At 37.5% G+C, this 24,756-nt stretch overlaps 1 long non-coding RNA gene across 1 annotated transcript in view; it reads right to left on the minus strand.

Moving 5' to 3' along the window:
* Nucleotides 1-3,609: 3,609 nt before the first annotated feature.
* LOC310899002 overlaps nt 3,610-24,756 on the minus strand; it is a 44,883-nt gene continuing 23,736 nt past the window's right edge. Inside the window, exons 3-4 of the long non-coding RNA XR_014583908.1 lie at nt 8,672-8,770; nt 3,610-6,601 (exon numbers count right to left, since the gene is read on the minus strand). This is a non-coding gene — a long non-coding RNA (uncharacterized lncRNA). The remainder of the gene's footprint in view (nt 6,602-8,671; nt 8,771-24,756) is intronic.

Here is a 24,756-nt window from a genome sequence, read left to right on the forward strand (position 1 = left end):
CTTAAAGATGTCACAACATGGCAAAGAAAGAGAAGTTCAATGTAAATTGGGGGCGTGGGGGGTGGCAGGGAGGGAGGGAATAGAGGAGAAGTGGAGAGAGCCTTAAAGGGAAAAAGGAGGTGTCAGATTTGTCAGCCATCGGAGCTGCAGATGGATGACTAGGAAACACAGAAAATCAAATCCAATTGTTACATCTTCTAAAGTATAATCTAGAATTTCATTTTATTATCATATTTTTCTGTTTTGTAACTATGTCATCAGGAACTCCTTGCTTTGCTAGAGAGAGGCACAGTTAAGCCTGTCAGCTTTCAGAACAAGCCAAAGGAAAATGGTTCCACTAGGGGTACCGTACTACCTCAGGGATTCAAAGACAAGTAAAAGTTTTGTGTTTGGATAACTCTGGGCCCTGAGACGTATTTAGAGGACTCTGGAACTGCTGTCCATGTCCTGCTGAGCCCAAATGGCTAGGAAAAGTTTTGTTCTCATAGACGTTAGGTCCTTGTAAAATTTCCCTCATGGGCATGAAACAGAATTTTTTTTTCCACACGAGTGCAGCGGGTGAAAATTGCCTTCCTATCAGAAGTGTTTTTAAAAGCAAATGAGGTAAACATTTCTCCAGCTAACCAAAAGCAGCTTTTGTATGGCATATAGTTTAGGCAGAGAGAGCTTGTTGACAGAGTACTGTTAATGTAATGAACGAACTCTCTTATAGCTTCTGCCAGGCATCAAGGCCCAGTTGCAAAACTGATGCTCTAATCTGTGAATGGAGCTGAACTGTCATAATGTGGCCATGGTCCTACATGAGGTATTCATGAGGAATGCCAAAGAACATGGGGATCACTAGAATTTGATAGACACCCTCTTGGTTTGGAGATACAATGCTTAATTGAGGTATTTATGAAGTATTTATGAAGTATTTACTCATGAGATAAAAGTTCTCTTTCTTATTTCAGACAATACCTAAACATGGTTTTATTTGTTTAACTCTCAAGAGACAGATTATATTGTTTGATATTTGCTCAACCAAGCGAACACTGTTAAGAACTATTTGAGAAATAGCATAGGCAGCTCATTCTTAGAAGAAAGGAACTGCGGTTGATATGGCAAGATCAGTGTCTGAATCTGAGATGTAAAGTTGCTCCTAATGAGGCACACAATCTATCTTGTGCATGCATCACCAATAGTACAGCTCCAGGCAAAACGGGCTACAAAAAGCAATAGAAAATGGCTCATGTTTTTGTTTGACAGCTATTAAGGCAGCTAAACTGCATTTTTAGAAAAGATCCCATTTTATTTAGATTTTATTTAGCTATTTTCTTATGCAAGTAAACAAGCACTATATTGCCAGAGTTGCTTAAACATTCCTCTGATGATAATATGACTTATGAAAATCTATGAGTCTGGAAAGATTTTGCAAAGACTTGCAACATTTCCTAGCACGTATATGTTTCATTCTGATTAACAAGGAAAGGCCGATACATTTTTCAGCACTGTTGAAACTTGAACAAAAATTTGTTCTTATACCCCTTATTGAAATGCCCTGTAATGGCAACATTAAAATCATTGCAGTGGTAAGGCCCATGTTTTAAGCTAACTGTGGACAAAGAAATTGCTTATCTGAGGCAAAATGTTTTAAAAAGCAAGCACCTTCTTCCAGAAGAAAAAAAAAAAAAAAGAAAAAAAAAAAGGAAATAATCCATAAACCTAGGAACTCACTCTGACAGAGGAAGTTAAATTTGGCAGTAATATTTCTAAGTAAACAAGTAAATTTTCGTTCTATAAAAGCTCTGTACATGGGTATAGGGAATGATAGCAAACTATCCTAATGCGAAGTTGGATAGACTGCAGATTTTATAGTATAACACAAAATGCAGATCCAAAATTTTGGTCAGCCTGGCAACACTTCTTTGCATGTTTCGTAAATTATTGAATCAAAGAGCAGTGGCTTATTGTACTGAATTTTGTATGCGTGGTTAAAATGTCTTCCCTCTATAATCCAAGAGAATGAACTGACGTTTTAATAATTGCATGAGCTTTAAAACAGACTAGTCATTTAAAAACAATTAGTGTTAATGGGGTGCTCTTCCATGAATATCGGCGCCTTTTTAAAAAGAAAACTGCATTATAAGGAATTGAAAGTTGTAAATAGCTATAAATTCTTTCTGACAGAAAGAAAAGAGAGCTGAAAGTGCTGCTGTATTTTCAACTAAATGTATATATATGCAATACAGAGACACTCAGAGAAAAATAGAGACAAGTACTTTGGGAGTGGAGCAAAACTGTAGTATGACAATGCAAACAGGAAAGAATAAATTTAGAATTTAGAGTACTCAGTAAGCCAGCAGAGCAATGACATCAAGGCCTTTTTTCTTTCTTTTTTTTTTTTTTTTTCCTTCAGCGTACAGTGACAGCTATGAGGAGCCTTCCTTGCTGATCCTAATTTTTGCTTCTCTTTCTTCCTCTCCTTTAAGGAGCTATAAACTCTGGGAACCAGGAATCTTCTCCCACATTGGTTGTGGCATAATGGTAACCCTCAAACTTCTCCAATCTGCAGCAAGAAGGAAATTGTAACTAGCTGCCAGGAAAACACCAGTTTTTGTTTCTCTGCAGCATGAGACCTGGTTGTAAGTGTGAAATTGGATTGATAATGAGAGAAATATCACAAATGTATGTTCTGCATGGAAATATGGAGTTTATTTCTTCTTGTCTTCTTCTGTTGAGCAAAGAGAGCAAAATATACTTGGCAGTAAAATATATCAAGGACACATCAAACTCATTGTCAACCAGCACTGTCCACATCCCAGAAAGCCAACCATATCCTGGGCTGCATCTAAAGAAGCATGACCAGCAGGTCGAGGGAGGTGATTCTCCCCCTCTTCTGTGCTTGTGAGACCTCACTTAGAACATTGTGTTCAGCTCTGGGGCACCTGACATAAGAAGGATGCAGACCTGTTGGAGTGAGTCCAGGGGAGGACCATGAGGATGATCAGAGGGCTGGAGCACCTCTGCCATGAAGACAGGATGAGAGAATTGGATTGTTCAGCCTGGAGAAGAGAAGGCTCCACGGAGACCTTATAGCGGCCTTCCAGTACCTAAAGGGGGACTACAGGAAAGCTGGGGAGGGACTCTTGGTCAGGGAGTGTAGGATAGGATAAGGAGTAATGACTTAAAACTAAAAGAGGGTAGATTTAAATCAGATATTAGGAAGAAATTCTTTACTGTGAGGGTGGTGAGGCACTGACACAGGTTGCCCAGAGAAGCTGTGGATGCCCCATCCCTGGAGGTGTTCAAGGCCAGGCTGGATGGGGCTTTGGGCAACCTGGTCTGGTGGGAGGTGTCCCTGCCCATGGTAGGGGGTTGGAATTTCATGTAATCTTTAAGGTCCCTTCCAACCCAAACCATTCTGTGATTCTATGATTCTATGTAGTATTCATTCATTTTGTATCTTATGCCATATTTTTGATTGTCAATTTTCATTGCCACTAGGAACTCTCTCCCTCCCCCCCCCTTTTTTTTTTCTTTCTTTCTTTCTTTAACTGTAATTATACCACTGAAGCTTTAGAAGCTTTTACAAAAGATGCTTCCGCAAATTGCTGGTGCCTGCGTTGCTGTGGAAGTCTTGTGCTGCAGAAGGTTGCTGGCCTGGATCACACAGGATGACGTGCAATTGCCCAAAAGTTTTTCACATTTCTCTCAAGGTCTAGGGCTTTATCAACAGCAAAAATGGGTTGTCAGTGGTGAGTAAGCTGTTCCCTGAGCTGGCCTGATGTACTTCTGAGTCAGGCTATGCTTATGAAGCACTGTGTTCTTTTACACTCCACCTGTCATTCAAAATGTTTGGAGGATTGAAAAATGATAGTTTAAATAAAATTATTGAATTCTATTTAAGCGAAGTACAATGACCTATGATCTACATGTCAAATAAGATGAATTAATGTTTCTTCTGTCCTGAAATGTTAAGAAACTATGAAGTGAATAGCATATGCAGGCTGACATTGCTGTGCTCATCATGATAGTTGGTGCTGTTTCCCCATGTGGTAGAATTCATATTTCAGCCACTAAAAACAACTACCTCAAGCCTAATCTCAAAAAAAAAAATAAAAATCATTATACAGATTTTCTAGCCTGATGCTTAGTGATAAGAGCTTTAAAATAATTTATTTATGTTTAAAATTAATAGATATTCATCTAATCAAAAAATCAACATGGTAAGTATCCAGGCTTCAAGTAACTGTTTAACAGACATCTTATTACAAATTGAACTGGCAAAATGAAAGGATTTATTTTATTTTTCAATATAAGTTTCTTCTTTGGAACTCAACTGATGACCCTGCTCAAACAAGAATTTTAATTTGTGATGGGCACAGATAATCCTAGACCAGCTAAAGGAAACTGTCTCAGAATTGATTTTGAATCTAATCAAACACAGAGACATGAGTTAGAGAGGTGCTGCCAGAAAAATTAGCCAAGTTCTTGCACAGTCATAGGAGTCACATAGCAGCCTCTATATCTTCTTGAGCTGGCAACTGGAGGCTGCGCCCCCAATTGTTTATTTTCCATCACTTTGCCCCATGGGTGTGGGAGTGGGCATTTCTCTCTCCACAGTAACATTCAAATTTAAAAAACTTTCAAAACAGTGTACAAGTATGTAATATATTATTGCTAGAAAGAAACATTTAAGTGAGAGATTCTGTAGTACTATTGCAAGCTGAGCACTTTCATACAATGTAGAAAATTATAAAAGTACAGTCCATTCCTTCTCTTCAGGCTACCATATGTTACTATCATTGTTATAAATATTACATATTATATATGTATATGTTGTTTTTATAAAACTATGCTTAGAACAGTGAAAGTTTGTTGTGTTTTAAGTGGAATATTTTTCTTATAATTATGGACTGATATGTGTAATTTAGCAGACATTTACTGTACCCTTTCGAGGGAAAGAAAATGAAAATCCCTTAATTTTAATTTTTAATTTGGTTTTATTTTTATTTTTATTTTTTTTTCCCATTTCTGAAGATCTTAATTTCCTTGAATTATTTTTGGTTTGAGATTCTGCATTTAATAATGCATTTTACTTTTGAATTTTCCATTCTGGTACAAATACTGTTGATTAATGCTGAAAAATTGCCAGAGAAGCTTGCAGTAGGTGGGCTATGCAATGTTTAAATAACCTGCATAAATCTTTCTGAAGTGGGGTCCACACCTTCTCAGCAGGTCTTCTGTTGAAGTTGCTGACCATCTGTGATGCTAATGTCAGAGGTGTATTGCTATGTATTCTCAGAAATAAAATTACCATTTTAAAGAATTGGGTCTGAAGTATTTTGAGATTTTTTTTTTTTTAATGAAAAACTGCACAACAGACATCAGTGTAGTATTTTTGCAATGTACAGGACTTATGGTCTAAATTCAATAGGACTGCTGAAAGTATGATAATTGCTAAATGTCTTCTGTTACTTCCTTCCTTCCCTCCTGTTAGTTTGCTTCGATTTAAAGACAGTCCTAGTGATCTCTTGGCTGAAAATGACGTAAAATGTGAAAAATTGGTATTCTGAATCAAATGGGTTTGTTTTCCTCAAGATTGTTAATGTAACTGCTGGCACATTCAAGGATTAGCTAACCCCATTAAAAGACCTGATATACTTCTATAAAATTTTGGTCGAAAATACATTTATTCAGTGCAGAAACCAGGAGACATAGGAAGCAATTTAAACTATTAAATTAATAGAGCCATCTGCTTTGTAATTCCTATGTGACCGTTATTTTACAAACGAATCTTGGAAATTTTGTCCTTTAGTTTGAACAAAGTCAATCAGAATTAGGAACACTAGTTGATGGATATGTACCCATTCACCACCTGTAAGGGCAGCATAACTCTGAAGTTAAAATATTTCCATGTCTGTTTCTGTCCTTTTCATCTCACTTCATAAAACTAGGAGCTGTTCCCAGAAAAAAATAATTAACATCGTATAAGTAAGAACCTAATGTGCCTGCATAAATATTGTATTTCAAAACTCCAGATTTACATTTTTTTGCCATCAGATGTCTGCAGGGTCTTAACCAATTGTTGTGAGTGAGAAAACACAACAGTTAAAATACCAACGTCCGATAATATTGGCCAAATAACAATACCAATATTTCATTTCAGCAATACCGCTCCAGCCCGTGGTTTCACTGGTGAAAGCAGCACAGCTGATAATAATTGTGGGAACTTTGGTGAAAAATCTAGACAAAATCCTCCATTGCTGATCCCTGTTCAGAACTCCACAGCTATCTTACCCATTCCATACACTCTCTTCCTTGGTCTTTGCCCGTCTTTTAGGGTTAGGATTAACAGTTATTTGTACAAGGACACAGTGAGGTATGAAGAAATGATATGACAGGAATTGCACAGATGAAATCTCAGATGCCTTTGGGGAAGATTTCTGTCCACTGTATGGTCAGTAGAAACCTCTGCAGAAGCTACAATACACCAGATGTTTAAGAGCAGTTGGCATTTATTCAATCATAGTTCTTTGTGGCCAAGCTCCAGAGGATTCTCAAAAGGGACCTTCTCCCCAAGAGTTCCCCCCACATCTGGGTCTGAAGTACAGATAACCTGCAAAAAGGAAAGAGGAGTTTTAGAAATTGGGAAAGGTCTTTGTCTTGTCACTAAAAGATTTTCCTGAATCCATGGGAAACAAACAAACAAACAAACAAACAAACAAAGCAAAACCCTCTGGTTTTCCGAATCCATAGTTTTGGGCTCTTTTTTTTTTTTTTTTTTTCCATATTTGCAGCATAAATATGAACTCAGTTTTACAAAACTGAATATAGTGCCCAAAAGACAGGCCAGTATGTGTTAGAGGGAGTGTGCCCCTCTTCACAGTGGGATATCTGAAGGTTGGATATAAAATACAGATGTCTCTCTGTCATCCCTGCTTGTGTTATAAGAAACTAGTCTGTTCAGATCTTCAAAGTAAAAGCTAAATTCAGGGCTAAGGTATCTAAACCATAAAACTTAAGAGTAGTCCTGGGAGTGAAGACATAATGGCTGTTGGATCTACGTCTTGTCGTAAGCAGTGGAACTAAAGGTCAGTTAGTGGTTTTGTCCAAAGATCACATCACTTTGGAGGTTATTCATTTTTTTTTTAAACTTTGGGAAAAATTAAAAGGCACAATTTTCTAAATGAAAATTTGAGAGTTCAGTATAAAAATTATAACATGAAATCTACATCCTCTTCTTGGACTATCTCTGACGTGCTCGCCAAAACAATCTTGAGTAGGAAAGTTGTTAAAGCTCAAGTGGTTTAAAGAGGCTGTAATATCAAGCCTTCTTAAGCAATATTTAAACTGTTCTTATGGGAAAATGTTAATTGTGCTGTTCAGGCAGTTTGCCTCATCTATTAATATTTACAGAAGATATGCTCATGCATGTCTAACACCAAGCATGTCCCATCACTCCATTGGTATCTACTTGTATGTTATCAAATGATGGCTTATGAAATACTATGTTAGTGGAAGAAGTTTTACTGTTATCATATTAAGAGAGTCCCTGCGATGTTGTAGCTGTAAGGAGGAGGCAGCAAAGTGCTGTTCAAATGATACAGATGAGATAAGTGTGCAGACTTTACTTGTCATTTTAAGGACAAATGGACAGACTTTAGCCATTAATACCAGAAAGTGGAGCACCAGAACATTTCAATGTAAGAGACAAAAATGCAGTGATTTCATTGGAAATGCAATAGGCATCATTAAGGAAGTCGAATGCCTTCTAAAAAGTATGATTATCATCCTGTCACCAGTAGGAACTCACACAAACTGCTCTGGAATCAAGCTTGGTTTGAGGAGCACTGCACGTAGTTGGTTGAAGTGGCAATTGCAGGGTACTCTTATCAATCTCATCTTTAAGTGAGGGCTGGAAACATCAGTTCTTAACATAGACTGACAAACATTTTGTTTTGTTTTACAGGGAAAACACAATTTTGAAGCTCTTAAAAGATTGTATTGAGAAAATTTCCAAATGAAAGTGATTCTGGGAACTCAGCCCTGTGATGCTGGACACCTGCCTGCCTTGGAAGAGAGAGGTAGGGAGGGAGGGATGAAGAAAGTGTTCCTCAGCTCTGTTGAAGAAGGAATAATTATTGTCACTTTGATTTCAGTCTGGGACCTTTAAAAATGACTAGTAAAAATGTATGAAAAACTGTATTAATAAAAGAGATAAGACAAAAGCAGGTGTTCTGATCACAATATAGAAAGAATAATATTTCTCTTTGAAAAGTGGCATTTGCCAGATGAGCAGCTCTTTGAGGACAGTACTTACATATTTTTATAGCAAGTGCTCCACACCTATAAAAAGGGTATCTATATCTGATCCAAGCTTTTATTATTATCATCCTGAGCTAATTCAGATGAACCATACTTACTCTGTATTTAGGTTATTTAATATAATTCAAGGTTGGGTGACTATGTGTGTGACACATAATAAGCCCCTACTAAATAGGCAGCCTGCCTTTACTGGAGAGACTCCCAGGATACAGATCAGTGGCATCCATTTCACTGCCTTTAGAGTCTGTTTAGGCTCAAATGAAATTCATCCCCGCGTAAAGGCCCTGCACAGATATTTCTTTGACATCAATGTCTCTTTAGACCCCAGAGAAGCAAAACAAAATGGAAGTCAGCTACCTACGTGTTTAACATCCTTCATATTTTGTTCACCAGCTGTACCAGGCCAAGTGCTTGGCTTTAATCAGTTACATGGAAAAGCAACTCCAGGATGTGCATCCTTCTGAAAAAGGAAAACAATGTGTTCAGGTATACAGTGCATGGCTTATTAGAAACAGGAATGCAGACTTTAAAACAACAAAATAATTGGGCCTCCCTGTTGAGTTTTCCTTGCAAATTTTCAGAATCTGTACTTTGAGGTAGAGAAACTTCAAGTTGCTGTGGATGATTGTCAGTGTAAGAAGGGAAAAACAACAACAACAACAAAAAAAACTGCAAAAAGGAACATGCATTTTGAGAGAATGGCTGGGATTTAGCTTTACAAAGCACACTGTTTATAGGAGGCTTCTCACTCTTTATCACTTGTTATGGAATGTTCTTCTTTCTAAAACAAAGTTTTTTAAAAATTATAAGTCAGTATAAAGGACCATAGCCCTCTAGATTTCAAAGCTTCACTCTCTTCCTACACCTGTAACTCTGATGTGTGAATTCCATAGTATTAATTATCCCTTTCAAGTATCTTTCTCAGTCCATGTTTCAGACATTACTTAACAGTCTATTCTGTATATTACCAGCTCTGCTTATCTTTGGGAAAGATACTGTTTAAAAATATTAAAACAGATTGATGATGAGCTCTCTGAACTGCTGAAGCCAGCATTTAATACATATTGCAACTGATTCTATGATAATTCTATGGGAAAATTCCCATTAAGTAAAAGGCGGGTAAAGCTGCAGTGGTGGCTAAAAATGATGATGGCCTGAGTAGCTGTAGGATTGTTAGCTTGATAGCAAGGTCAAGTTAAATAATTAGAAATGCTGCTGTGGGATGTGAGGATTACTAACTAAAGAATGTGAGCACAATTAATGCCAGTCAATGTGCTTGTTTCTTTTAATTGAAAGCCACTCATGTCAAATAAACCAGTCTATCAAGTAATCATGAGTCCACTAGGAGACTGAATAACCCCTTTAGTCTAACAAAAGGTCTTGTACTGTACATTGTATCTACAAATGGGTGAATCTTGGCTTCATGCGGTCATTAAAAATATTACAACTCAGCCTCACAGTGATCTATTATCCCATATGGTGATTAGCTTGCAGGTAGCTTGTGTGTTAGCGTTCCAGTTAGCAAATGTCAATGTGACTTTCAGCATACCTAATTTCTGAAAATAAAGTTCACTCCTTGTCATCTCTTGCCAGCTAGCTTATGAGTCCACACAGATCTACTTCACTTTTGTGATCACTTGCCTTTGCACCCTGTGCAGATTCTGCCTACACTGCCAATATAATCACCTTTAACCATTGCTCCAAAACACTGATGGTGATTTCCTCCCCATCTATAAGACTGAAAAGAGCTTTTGTTCTTCCTGTAGCTCTGAAATGGAGATTTCATAATGTTAACATTTCAGAGGACCCTGTGAGGTGACTGCGAGTCAGGGTGCATATACACAAGTGTAGATCAGACCAAGAGTGCACTTTGAAGGGAATCTCCTGAATGTTCCTGTTTACTGCTTTTTAGTTCATACTGTGGAGTGGTTTTAGAGTGTATAAAACAGACTCCTTCCTGATGAAACAAAACTGAAAAGATGAACTCTGACCACTAATGTGCATTCAGTCAAATGTTGTAGTTACAGTGTGAATGTCAGGTTGTCATCATCAGCTACTTTGCTCTGAAGACCCACTGCACTGATGCAGGCATAGCCTCTAAATTTTCTTGAAGTGATGTGTTAAGTTATCAAAAATTAGTTTATACATAGATCTTCATGGCTGCATTTCCCCATCTAATCTCTCTTTACAGATGACAGTGTAAGATTTATGTGGTTGCTTTAATGCAACAAATTAATTTAGCTGATAAGGCATTTGGGTGTAAAGGTACTACATTATCAGAAAAGGACAGTTAGATTAATGGTTTAGTTAATAAGAGACACCATCCTGAAGGTAACAAATTAACCAAGAATAGTTAGGAAACCAAGGAAAGCTGCATGACCTTGTTGGCAATTAAAGGCCCGTGTCAGAAAATGAGATCTATGAACAACTCCTAGGACTACTTGTATGTTTGTCTGAGTAGATGGTCTTTGGATGGAGCGCAGCAGAGTTTCCAGGATCAAAAAACAGTTCCATAAGTCCCTTGAGAATAACAGTGAGTGCATATCCCTAACTAGGCAGAAGTGACTTTGGTTGTCAGTCTGAGACTACTTATTTCTTAGAAGGCAGCCTCTGCATAAGGGAATATGAGCATTCAAAAAAATGTTGTAACTAGTTTCTAGTTTTGAGCCAGGGTCCTGTCTTGAATCTCTTAGAAATGGACTGTTCTTTTTGGACTGCTGGAGTCCTACATAAATATTTATGGATGAATGTTGATAATGTAATTTCAGGGGTATTGAAAAATATTCAGTATTTTTTCTTTCTTGTTCTGTGCATTTTTGTGTTTATGCCAAGAAAAGTAGTATTTTGAATGGGAGATTTTGAACTGAGGAAGTTGGACACAGCCTCCTGTGAAGGAGCAACATGGCTCATTTTATTAAAGCAATATTTACCTCAGCTGTAAGCCTGGCCATTCATCTTTGATATGAAATCCGTAAGGACCTTCAGATTTCTGAGTGTCTTACCATGATGCTGGATTTACCCACAATAACTTTTTGGAAACTTACAGTGAACCAAAATAACCTGTTGCTTACAGAAGCCTTGTGCCCAGTGTGCTAGACAGGTAGATTAACTTCATCTGAACTGCTTTGATCTTTAAGATTTTCCAAGACTAGAAGCTGTGTTTTTAGCAGACAGCTACTGTCTTGTGGAATTTAATCTCCTTGGCAGACCTGGAATCCAAAATTTCTGTGTGGGTGTGTGACTTTCATTTGTAGCTTTTCTTTTAGTTACTTGCATAGACCATCAACATGTCTGGATACTACATTTTTTAAATCAGTTCCTGACTTCACATACACCAGCCTCTATCTTTTTAATGACAGCAATACCACTTTATCTACTAGAGCTCTTTGGGTCTAGTATGTAGCTTATATTTATAGTTATGTTATATGAAAATTCATAGTAATAGGTTCCAAAATGATTAATGATCTACAGAATTAATCTAAAAAATAATCACAACTTTTCTGTGAGTTCTACAAAGCATTTTATTTCCTCCAAAAATCATGCAATATAACCATAATCAGCTTTCAAAAGGTGACAGTTATACTGGTGTTTGAAAGATTTCTGATCCAAATAGTAAGCTGTAATATACATGCCTACAGAAAACTGTGGCAATGTCATTAAAGTATCTTCTTGCAATCTTCTATGTTTTTACATTTGCATTTTTGTTTTCCATTTACCCTCTCCTTCCTCAATCAGCATATAAAAACATACATATATACATTTTAGTAAAGAAAAAGTGAGTTAAAAGCTCTGCTAGCCAAGGTATTGCAAGTCCAGAAGCATAATAAATAGGCTAACTCATTAAAGCTTCTTCGGAGAACTTAAGAACAATTTCTTGCAAGCATTCATATATTTCATTCTCCTCCTCCCAGATGGCTGAGTTTCATGCCCAAGAATTTGACATTAAAAATGTGGGTGTACGCTTATCAGCACGTTTTCTCTTTAATTCTGTGTCCTGTAGCATATTCTATATCCTTTGGGGTACAACCTCATTTTCAGTCAAGTTAAAAAAAAAAAAAAAGAGAGAAAAAAAAAGGCTTAGGGCTTTCTTGAAGGTTACTCTTGTACTTCTGGATGTTACATGTAGAGTTGTGTTAACCTTATCCCTAGCCTCTGGAAACTACATCTATCAAGGACAAACTTACTATTGCCTATGGTGAAAATCATTCCTTCTTAATTGTCAAAGTGTCAACTGGAACAGACAGGTATTGTAGCATAGTAGCTATTCCACTATTAGCATAATTTCTTCTTGTTTATCTTTCTTTGTACTGCTCTTTACCTTACACCATATATAGCATAAGCATTTATATAAATTGATCATACATTCTTAAAAATAATTCCTGGCTAAAGCATCAGATGCCCTTGACAAAGAATATACAAGTAATCAAGATGGGATTCTGGCATCCACCCAACAGCATTAGCATAACAGCAAAGGCATGCAATAAAAATGTAGTGATCATAATAAGTATGTATTGTAAAGTGAAGTATAACACGTGACATAGAAAAAGCCTGCCAGTGCTGTATGTTTAGTAAGAGATCATGTCATGATATTAGCTGAGCTGAAACATTCCTCTTTAGTGATATGAATTCCATAGTTGCTTAAGGTAGACATGGTAAATATTCTAGGAAGTAGCTAATTCTTTATTTCCAGTGATAGAAAAGGGCAGCTGCAACCAAGGTTTAAGGATTAATTTTTCCTACCAGATGTTAAAAAAAATGCTGAGTCTTTGTGCATTAATGTACAATGTCATTGCCATTGGACCCTGAAAAAGATCTTAATAGCAAATTCAAGAGAACACACTGACACACCAGAGAAACAATTTGGTAGTTGCATACACTAATTAACCATTTGACTACTGCTGAACATATCACATATTTTTAGTAGACTTATACCTTGCACCCTAGCACATCAAATATACCCGATATGTTACAAATATGAAGTACTGATTCCAGCCATTTTTTTAAACCTTAAAATGGCAGTGAAGGACTTGGGATAAGTTGGAGAGAATTACCAACACTTCATGTATTTCATTTTCCTGGTGTCAAATCTGACACTTTAAAAGGCTCTCAGGAGTACAGATATGCCTCTGCTGGACCTTGAAATGGCCAGATGATTAATTCTGCATCTCGTTTTGAGCTTTGACAAGCTTCACACCAGTTACAGAATGATCTACTTCATTGCACTGGCAACAAATTCTGGCTAGAATAAGCAAAATCACAATGTGAGTTTTTTGTATATGCCATTATATGCTCTGGCAAAAACTTAGGCATAGCAGTCCTGGGGGTTCTGTTCCCACTACATAATGGTATCAGCTGCTCAGCTGTGGGATTTCAGGTTTAAAAGCAAGTTCTGCATTTCTTCTCCAGCATCATGGCTTCAGCTCCCGTGAGCACTTACACAGAAGCAGAACTTGGCTCAAAGGCAGAGCAATTTCTGGCTGGCACACTGCCTGCATTGCTGAGGAAGTCAGCAGTCTGCCAGCACACAAGGTTTCTGGACTCTAGCGAGGGTTACGGCTCTGGGGCGTCTCCCCTCCCCGTTCCTCAACATGTCACCTTCAGTCAGGAGCAGAGGAGACAGCGTCCTGAGCTGCTGTGCAGCAGGGCAGTGCTCTCTGGCACAGATAAATTCCAGCAACCACGCCGGTGGGGAACAGAGGCTTGTCTTCAGGATCTCAGGGAGACTGAGTTCAGACCTGGTTGGGATACACTGAAAGCTGCTGTATTCAGCTTCTGAGTTCTCCGCATCAGGAGGCTCTTATCCCTTCTGCAAGGACTTCCTCCTCACGTGGTCAACACAATGAAATCCTCCAAGTGTGGCCAAATAAGCATGCATTTCTTTTGTCACATAAAATAATAATGTTTACAACTGCAGATTTTCTCCCTGTAAATGCAGCTCAGCAAACTCAGTCCTGGCTATTAGAAGCTCTTGGCGCCTTTCCATGTTGCACATTATCACTTGTCATAAAAATGCTGCAAGTGAAATGATGCCCTTTTGTTAGGTTCATGATTCAATTACCTCAGTGTATTTGGCACTGACATGATTAAATAGATTAAATACCTCTATTGATATAGGAGAGGGAATGGTACCGCAGCTCATTCAGACTTAATTGTGTTGGTTTTGCCAAGGCTGTACAGTATAAAACTTTTCACCGCCACGAGCTGACATGATTCACAGCGCACAGCAGGACCGGTTTTAGTGCACTGGCACACACATTCACTTCCCCGAGCAGAGCTGTACGTTACAGTCTGCCTCGTGCATCTGCTAGATCATATTTATCTAGAAATGGATTTTGAAAGAATATATGTCTCTGTCCCTATGACATTTGCAGAGCTTCTTGGCCCTTTATCCTTGCCAAATCTGTCAGTCCGTGCAGCTTCTTTCAAAGGGCCAGCAGGACTTTTCTTCTCAACTGCATGAAGTGAATGTCAGGAAGCCCATCACATGTAACAAGCATTGCATGAAATTCACAGTGCAGAGCTTAGGTACAAGTTAGAAGGCTTGTTTTTAAAATCCATGTGTTTACATACAAAATAATTCATCAAAATGGGTGAAAACAGCAAGATTTTGCTGTTTCTCCTCTAATGAGCTGAGCAGTTCACATTTTCCACTGTGAGGAGCAGAGCAGCTTGTTCCTGCTTCTGGCAGCGCCAGGCCACAGGCTGACTCCCAGAAGGGCTGGCGGGGGATTCAGAGAAGGAGATAAAAATGTCAGGCAGGTTCCCTCCCCCAGATGCTGTCTGCAGGACAACACCAGGCTTCGAGCATGTGACCTGCCAATATTCTCATCCTTTTATCTCAAAAGCAATGCTAGTCGGCTTAGGACAGGGAACAGAGGTCAGACACAGCCAGGCTCAGATTGTGTGCAAATTTTTTTTTTCCTTCTCTCTTCTTGTATCCCAAGATATCCACACTCTCTTTAAGATGCTGTTATGCTGCCAGGAATTGTCCTCCCACTGTGCATTCTTGACTGTTCTGGCCAGTCTGAATTTAAAACGTGTAGTGGGTTGGAGGTTTCATTGCAGAGGAACCTGAATTCTTTAGGAGACTCCCCTCTGCATGGAAGAAAAAACCAAAACCCTGCTCCCTGCTCTTCTTGATTATTTTTTTATTTTTTTTTTTTGGTGACAAAATGATATAATTCTCCGATGACTTTTGAGCAGAGAAAAAAGGAAGAATTTCAGTTAATTATAGCTATTCAACACTGGGGAAAAAAACAAATGAACAAACAAACAAACAAAAAAAACTAGGGCAACAAAATTTTATTTTAATTTATGTTAATCATGCCCTCATACACTCCAGTAAAAGTGTGGCAGTGTAGCCTACAAGGCAAAGGTTCATTATTAAATTAACCATTCCTTGGGCATCACAGTAATACATGCATTAGGACTAAATATAGAGAAAAATTTGGGGGTGTAATCTAAATCTTCATTTAACTGTAATGCAGTCAAAAGACAGTTATGGCTAAAAATACATTAGATTTAAAAATATGCCTTTAATTTAAGTGAATGAGGATAGAAACTTCTGTTTTTAGGCAGTTCATACATCCAGTTAATAGAAGAGGAAAAGGGAATTTTTTAAAAGTAATTTTCTAGGTAATGGCACAACAGAAGAGAATAGAAAATAAAAATTGCTTGCAGTATGGGAGCAATATTAGTTTGATTATTTCAAAAAATGAAAAGGAACAGCACAGGATCTATATAAATTAATATATGCCAAGGCTGCAGGAAGCCACTTTGCCCATTTGTGGTCCCTCTGCAACTGTAGTTAGTTGTGCTTGTTCTCTGCTGAATCAACTAGGAGCTCCGTGTTGCAGGACCTTCTATAGATTGAATATTGAGCTTCTGATGCTACAGCTAGCACAAGTGCACTTGACTGAGATGGATGCAGCTGAATACTGCTGCGAAGGACGTTAGTTGCCTAAGGTTCAAACAGGAAGAGAGACTGCAACCAGCAAAATGCTCAGGAATTTGCACTCAGGAATTTGCACTAGCAGACATGTCTTGCTGTGGAATAAGTGATGGAAAGCTGTGAATTATTTGAAGATCATGTTTTTGTAAGAGGACCTCCAAAACAGTATGAAATTTGAAAAACAAAAGCAGAGCAAAGCAAACCAAACAAAACCAACAAACCAGACATCAAGAACATGTTTTCTTCCCATCAGACATGATATTCATTGCTGATTACTGTACTATTCCCATCCAGGGCAGGTGAAATGATGTGCAGTCCAGGCTATGACAGGTATGAAAAGATAATACTCTAATAGCATATTAGTTAATGATAGACTACGGCAGAATTCTTGAAGAAGGAAATACACTTGGATACCCATATCACTGTTAAGTGAATTGGCTACAATTAATACTATATAGGCAGCCTGAGAAAAAGTGCATGCTTATACTCTCCAAAAACATTTGAAGTAGAACAACAGTATACAATTGATAAATCTTAATAAACAGTGTAATATTCAGTTGAACTACCAAAACAGGTAAAATAGTGAACTTCATACAGTATGAAGTTCTCAAACGTGAATATAACCAGAACTGTTCTCAGAGCCAATGCCTGTGACTTGAGTTCTTGTACTATTTTCAAACGTGTTCTTAAAAGTGTGCCAAAATTTTGTTTTGGACCATTATAGATGGGACATTTAAAATTGATACTAAATATCAGCTCATGATGCCGGTGATCTTGGTTTCATTCCTAAAAGGACAAATTAGGGAAAAAAGTGTTTGGAAAATGATATTGTGACTGGAAATTAACTGGAAGGTAATGCTGTTTGCCTTTCTACAATGATTCCTCTTAGAGGGCTAGAATTATTCTTGTGTTCCTTGAAACATCCTTTAGAAAGCTCAGTATTGAGTAAAAGCTCAAACATGCAGAAAAATACCTGAGGCTGTTCACTTGAATCAAGTTGCATGTACTCACCAATGCTTTCAGGAGTGGCTTTTTCATTAGGAACAGACTGAGACAGTGAATAGTATTGGTAACTATGGGTTCTTGTTATTAATTTCTTGTGTTGAAGGTGATTTAGAATACTACAATGGCTACATTGCTAGCCAGAACAGCATACTGCCACTGCACACTCTCAAGAAACAAAACAACAAAAGCAATTTCAGTAGCTTTGTAACATCCATTCTGGAGGAGGTGACAAAATGAACACAGCTGGTTAGAGGATTATACGAAGCCATGACTTGAAGTGTTCGATTTAAATATACTTATTCCTTGTTTCCCCTTTCATAGATCATGGTTGCTTAGGTACTCAATTTCTTTGACTTGCAATGATGGCTATATTTTCTCTTACTTCTTGCAAAAACTTATTGTATCTAGCCATATCTTTCTTTTATCTTATGAAATATGTTTGTTCATATACAATGAAGAAATCGAGTACCTGCTTTAAAACATGCTTCTGTTACATATAACCATATTTATAGTGAATACGATTACAATCAAATTGTTCTGATCCTAGCAAATTGTATACACTCCTCCAAGGCTGTATGATAGAGCAGACAAGTCAGTTTAACTGTTCAAAATTAAGGAAACAAGATGCATTCCAGGATGTCATGGCACATATATTATCTGCTTGTTGTGAAGAAAATCACGTTATCTTTGAAAACTCGCGTCAATGCAGCAATTAGAGCTGAGATGGCATTTGCATCATGCCCTGATTTCAGTTGTTTAAAGTCACTTTAATTAGATTTTAGGGTGGAAAGTCTCATGCTTCTTTAGTACACAGAAAATATTTCAGAGGGTTTTGGTAAAATTGCATTTTAGGTTATGACATTTTTGCAATGCTATTGTTGGGAGCCTCTCAGCAACCCAACTCTCAACAGAGTACTAATGAAATAGGTATGACAGGAGAAGAGATCCCTTCAGCCAGAAATGTGATTCTGTAGTCACAAAGATCAAAGTTTATTTACAGAACAATAGACTAAAAAGTCCACTGTCTTTCAATGTAAATGCCAGCAATACTTAAACTGATATCAGAGTAATGTGAATAAGCCCTAAGTTCATGGAACCTGATTTTAGGTTTTTCATTTGCTCTGAAAATACCATAAGAGTTCCTTAGCATCTCTGATCTTCTAACCTTTCAGTTTATCAGTTTCCCCAGAAAAACCTTTTGAAATCAGTGTTTAGGTTTCTTAAGGTGTTGTTCATGTAGGCATAGCCTACAAACTTATTTACCTAGGAATAGCCTGGAGCTATTCACCAGCTCCTCATGTAGATGCTTTCACTGCATGCTATGATCTGCTCCGTGTGATTCAATTTGCTCCTTTGGCAATTTACTTAAGCTAACCTCCAAAATGGGAGCTCTTGTTACAGAGTAACAGTGTTCCTACAGAGAACCAATGTGCATTCATCGTACAAGAAATGTCTGCCTTAGCATATTTAATGAAGAAAACCTCTATGACCCGGTTCTTGACAAATTTCCCTTGTGTACTACTACCTTCTTATCCAAAGCAGAAGCAGATTCACAATTTTTCTCTGCTATAACATGGCTTATACAAAGAAGGCCTTTTAAACTACCAGAAGCCTATGCATGTTGAGTGACAGAACAAACACTACAACCTGTTTCTTTCTCCTTCGGTCTTTTGAAAGGATCACAATACCTCTTTATTTGCTGACAAATTAATCTAAGCTATTTTGATTTGGATAGATTACATCTAAAGCCTATCTCGTTGTTATTTTTCAAAAGGTGGAGAAGTTATTATAAAATTAAGACTTGATAAAAAAAACTCAATCATGCTGTCTCTTCATTGCTTCAAAACATTGATATGATCTTTTGCCAGCCATCGGGAATTGTTGGTCCTGAGTCCAAAAGCAAATTGATTTGTTGTCGGTACATTGCATGTACAGGACAGATCTGTTTTATCTGGAGAGTACAGAATCTGATTTTACTCTATTTTCCTTAGACTGGCTGCATTTCCAGAAAAACAAGAACAACAACAAAACAACACAACAACAAAAAAACCAACCCTTACGAGCTCAGCACCCCGCCCAAATAATTGGACTCTCCTGGAGCAGTTGGCATATAATTTATACATGAAGAATAGGAATATCTCAGCAGTGCAGTAGTAATCAGTATTTCCACTGGGGCTGTGACTTAAAAATGTTGGGTTTTTATTTGTACACCCACATCCTTCCTTCATTTCTGCTACCAATGCTAATCAAAATGACAGTATTATTCAGAGCTTAGTTATATATATATATATATATAAAAATTATTAAATTATTAGTCATGGTCAATTTATTATGTGATACCTTTTAACTTCAATTTTCTCTCTTAGGTAATGGCTCTACTCAAAAGGAAATCTCTGAAAGATATAAAATTTCTTCTGTCCCCATCTGCAGTAATTTTGAGCAGGATTTTGAGAAAACTAGTGCAAATGAGATCAGAATCACTTTCTATTTATACCTCTGAGTGTTTTGGTGTAGTTGAATAGGCATAAAACCTGTTTTTACTGAGATTATCAATTCAAATTACAGTCAGGAATTCCCTTAGCAGTGGCACTGGAAAATTAGCCGTAAAGAGTCCTACATAAATGTCTCTGAAAATCCCTGGCACCACTTAGATGCCTTCTGTGTAGTTCACTATTCATGACTTGGGTGATGTGCCAGCAATACTGCGGAGGAAGAAAGCCCCCTCACAACATTTACACCATGGTGGTTAAACTGTGGGCTTAGGTTATCAGAGTTTAAATTTAACATTTATCTACATAGTGAGAGGAGGGAGGATATACTAAGTGTTTTCTATCCCGGCTATTTAGGTTCCTTATCATTCTCAGGAATAGTGCTGGGAATCTTAATTTCTGCAGTAAGAGAATTTTGCAGCAACATGGTCTGCTGTCATCTCTTCACAAATGCCTGAACAAAATTGTATTTTGATAATGCTTTCCTTGGCATATTAGCATGAAATAGTGCTTGATTTAGTGTCAAGGCTGATTCAATGGCATAATGAATAGTAAAATGTGAGACACCAATCTAAGAGAAAAAGTGATGTCAGATCACTTCAGTTTCATGTTTTCTTCTGGATACTTGTATCAGAGGTAAAGATTTGTTTCCAAGGAGATGAGGATGAATTAAACCTGTCATTAAAACAAATGTAAAAATGCTTGACTGACACATTGATGGAGATTAGTGAAAAGATGAAATGCAGTCCATTACATTTTTTTTGGAGAAAAAAAAAAAAGCTTTTAAATAAATACTTTCTAGCTGGAGGAGATCTAAGAAGAGGGGCAGTATGGGAGACAGTTAAAGAACAGAAAGAGGAGTAAGATTAAAGGGTAGATGAGGTGAGACTTATTTGATGAAACTGGTAAGAGCCAGAAGTAGAGATTTAGCTGTTCACGGCTGTGGAACCTATAATGTGGATGGGAATTACAAACTTATGTGAGATGTGGAATTATTTTATCTGCTGTATTGTGGGAAGATGGCAGAGAAGCAAGAGGGAAATTGCATCCAGAGAGAGTGGTATGGTAGAAAAGAGCTGCTACTGATTCCACTGTTAAAACTGAGAGAAGCGAAATTGCTATGATTTGATGAATTAATTGAGAGGAGTCTGAAGAACAATGGAACAACTAAACTATGCTGTTGGAAAATGTGGGCTGTTGGTGGTGTTTCATACACACACACAAAAAGACTGAGCAGTGTAGCATGGAAAACCAGAGCTCAGACATGATGCAGGATAAGGTGCTGGAATGTAAGAGTGTAGAGCACAAAATCTGTTCCCAAATCCGTTCACAACGTAAAATGGAACTGAGCTATGGAAACAAGATAGAAATGATCATTGAAACAAGTTTAACTGTGTAAAGGGGACACTGGTTATAATACGTTATTTTAAGAGAAAACAGAATAAGCTGTAGTACTTTCACTGGCCAGGATCTCCAAGTGCCCCCTTGCTGCAGGGAACAGAACGCTGACTGTCAAAAGCTCTGTGACTTCCTCAGTCTGACCAAACCATATGAATCTGTCCCCACAGCCTTTTACAGTCAGGTCTTTTTTATTTTGTCTTTAACTGAATATCTGAATTCTTCTTTGCTGGAACCCATTGCTAATGGTTTAGAAGAAAAAAGCTCACTGTTAGCTATCTTCCTGTGAGGTAAGCTTCCAAGAAATCCAGTTTCAATAAAAGATGGTAGCATATGAGCACATTAGATTGGGATCTTTACTCATACCAGTTGCATTCCAGTGATATTTGTAGTTTTAATAAAGCTATTGTCATGGTAAGCAGATGTAGTTAGTGTGCAAGAGTATGTGGAATCTGCGACTTCACCTGACTGAAAAATACCAAAAAAGCTTTGAGGAAAAATCCTTTATATATGAAAAACTTAGCAGAAAAAAAAAAATCCAGTTTTTGTTTTATTGACCTAAATGAATATTTTATCTTGAGTTGAAAAATTTTTTAATCAACATGTTTTTTCTATTTTTTTTCTTACTGTCACTGCTACACTGTTTCCCAAAACCTTTCAAAGTCTGAAGTTACATAAAGATTTTAAAGGCATGAAGCAACAAAGAAACTTAAGTACCTGCAATATTTGTTCTAATGTTTCATTTATTAGGGTTATAAATAAATTGCATATTTGATTCAGTGACTAACCTTCATCTTTTTTAACACTAATGCTGTGGTCTTTGTAAAAATGCACATTTATTTATAACTATGATTTTTTTTTATTTCAAGAGAGTAAGGTCAGTTTTAGAGAGCTGATGTGCATGTTAGCTCACTGAGTTAGTTAACAGGTAGAGAGAGACCTATACATGTTGTAGCTGTGCTTCCTTTGTTTCTGAAAACAATATTGATCAATTTCAATGAAATTTTCAATTTCATTTGTATTCATATGCCCTAAAAATTGAAACACTGAAGACAAAGAAATGTCCATCATTCATTTTGATTAATGGTCTCTCAAGGTGCAATTCTCAGGAGCACTTGCTTTTCTCCACTCCCATTGCAACTGTTAAAAAAATTGCAAGAAAACAAGTGGGAAACAGAAAAAGAACAAAGCTTAGAGATATCCCAGCTGTGTGTTCTTAGCCCAGCTGTTGACTAATTGGTTAGGATATGCAACTGTGCCTTTGCTAAAAGAGGTACCTCCATTGCTTGAAGCTAGTAACTAGATTACTTTTACATCTTTTAGACCTTACTAAGATATTTCAAATCTGTCACTTAGGAACTTTTTTCCTACAGTGGTAGACTTCCAGGTATATCCACTTAAACTTGTTTTGAGCTTCCTTTCTTAAGTTTCCTTCACGGTAAACGAAACAACATTGGGGAAAAAATATTTTTAACAATGTTTAGCTGTTTCCCCAAGGCTAGGAGACAAATCTGAAGAAACTAAGCATACATCTATATATCAGAGTGCTGTCATGCATCCCCGGTATCTTGAGTATCTGAAGCGTTATATCTATGTTAGTTTGAAGTGGTATCCAGGCTAATTTATCATATGTTAGTTCTCATAACTCTGCAAACTCATCAGCATTAATTTATGTGTCTTGAGATGGCACAGCACTTTGTCATGCAGACATAGTCCTGAGCTATCAGGGAGAAAGATCTACCTAAAATTCTCTGTTTAATTATCAGAAGTGATCATAGAAAAAACATTCTAGCACAGTACAACTGCTGGACTGGAAAGAGTGTATTTGTTCATGTTTAAAGAAATGTTTTTTCATTTTCACGTTCAATTTCCATTCAAAAATCATTTTTTTCCTGCACTTCGAACTCAGTTTTCAAGGGTGGCTTTGTATTTAATCCATTAACTGATGTATTCACATAATTACTTCTCACTTATATTAAACTCCTTGGAGGATATTACACTTTTTAGAGATGGACGATATTTAGTTTGAGGGAACTGTGGTTTTGTGCATTTAAACATGTGCTGATTGCTAAAGCCAGACATGCTCTCAAGTGAAAGGCTTCAGCCTTTGCTTAGCAGGGTAGGCACTGGAGTCTTGCCAGCATGGCTTCACAAAACTTCTTGCCTTTGAGCATAAAGAGTAAATTCTCTCCACTTGCTTGCAGGGTTGAGCTGATTTTTTTCAGCTTCTCAAACTTTGTTGACAAAGAAAAGCAAATCTGCAGTGGTGCAAGCAAAATACCAGCTTCTGTATGCTTATGCTAGTCAAATAGCTCTGAAAGACTTTTAAAATATTTAAATTACATGTAAATGTGCACCTCCACAATATTGCACAGAGGGCCAGTAACCTCTTTTATTAGTTTTCCTCTGTTTTGACTCTCAGGGTGAAGATATCTGTCCAAAGATAGGCAATGACCAGAGGTGATGCAATCTGATTAACTTTGGATTGCAGGGCAAAGAGCTTTGAGAGAACAGAAGCTTCCCAGCACCTCCAAAAACAAAACTGATGCACAGGTTCACATTAACAAAGACAGAAGATCAGAGAGAGGAAGGGCACAGTCACAGTTGGCCAGCGACAGAAGTCAAGAATAGAAAGGATGTTTCTCCTATGTCCTCTTTTTGTCTTTTCATGGATTATCATCATTCTCAATACAGCTAAATTTCCCACTGTCAACTATCTGGTTTCCTTACGGACAGCTTGCCTGAGAAGTCAATATGTTTCCATATTCCTATAGTAATAGAACTGTCAAGTGTTCATTTTTTGATAAAACTTTGGATGTTAATAAATTAAATTCTAAAAAAAAAAAAAAGCAACAATTTCATGATTCCTTCCATCTTTATTTTCCCTTTTCTTCACCACACTGTTGTACTTTAAGAAGCTAATTTTGTGATTTTTTTTTTTTTTTTTTGCATACCACAGAATTTCTGAATAGTGATTTGTCCAGAAGTAAGGAGACCTTTATTTTCTTGTGTTTGGGGGAGCGTGTTGTCTTCCCTTTCATCCTAAATGCACACAGAATCCTCTGGGCTGGCAGCTCTGCAGCCTTTCCTACCACATCCTGCACATTCTGGAGCATCAAGACAAATGAGAATGACTGAATAAAGCCACGAGTATCCTTTGGAGGGTTTTAGGATGCTGTGCTAATGGGAAGGAGGTGAGTAGAAAGCAATGAGAAGAAACATTACCTTACTGCCAGAGACACGAAAGCCACGTGTCCCCAGAGAATCATTCTGTTGTGCAGGTCAGGGACGGCTGAAGCTGGAGGCACATTGCCCTCTTGTTCCAAAGGCTTCTGCAGCACGAACAGCTGATGCTGCAGGTTTCTAGTGTAGTTAAAAACTGTTCCTGCTTGCTCCACTAGCTCTGCACCACATAGGTGCAAGCTGCACCTTCTCTAATGTCTTGTTATAAAAAAAATAAACAAACAAATAAATAAATAATAAAAAAATAAAAGAGCCTGCTCAATAAACAGGTGGAAATAGTTGTCTAGGTTGATCTCAACAATATTATTGGTGACTCAGAGTGGACCAGTAATAGCAATGACAGCCTACTGTCCTACTTGA

Source organism: Anser anser (genome assembly GCF_964211835.1).
Source record: "Anser anser genome assembly, chromosome: 4".
NCBI classification, from domain to species: Eukaryota; Metazoa; Chordata; class Aves; order Anseriformes; family Anatidae; genus Anser; species Anser anser.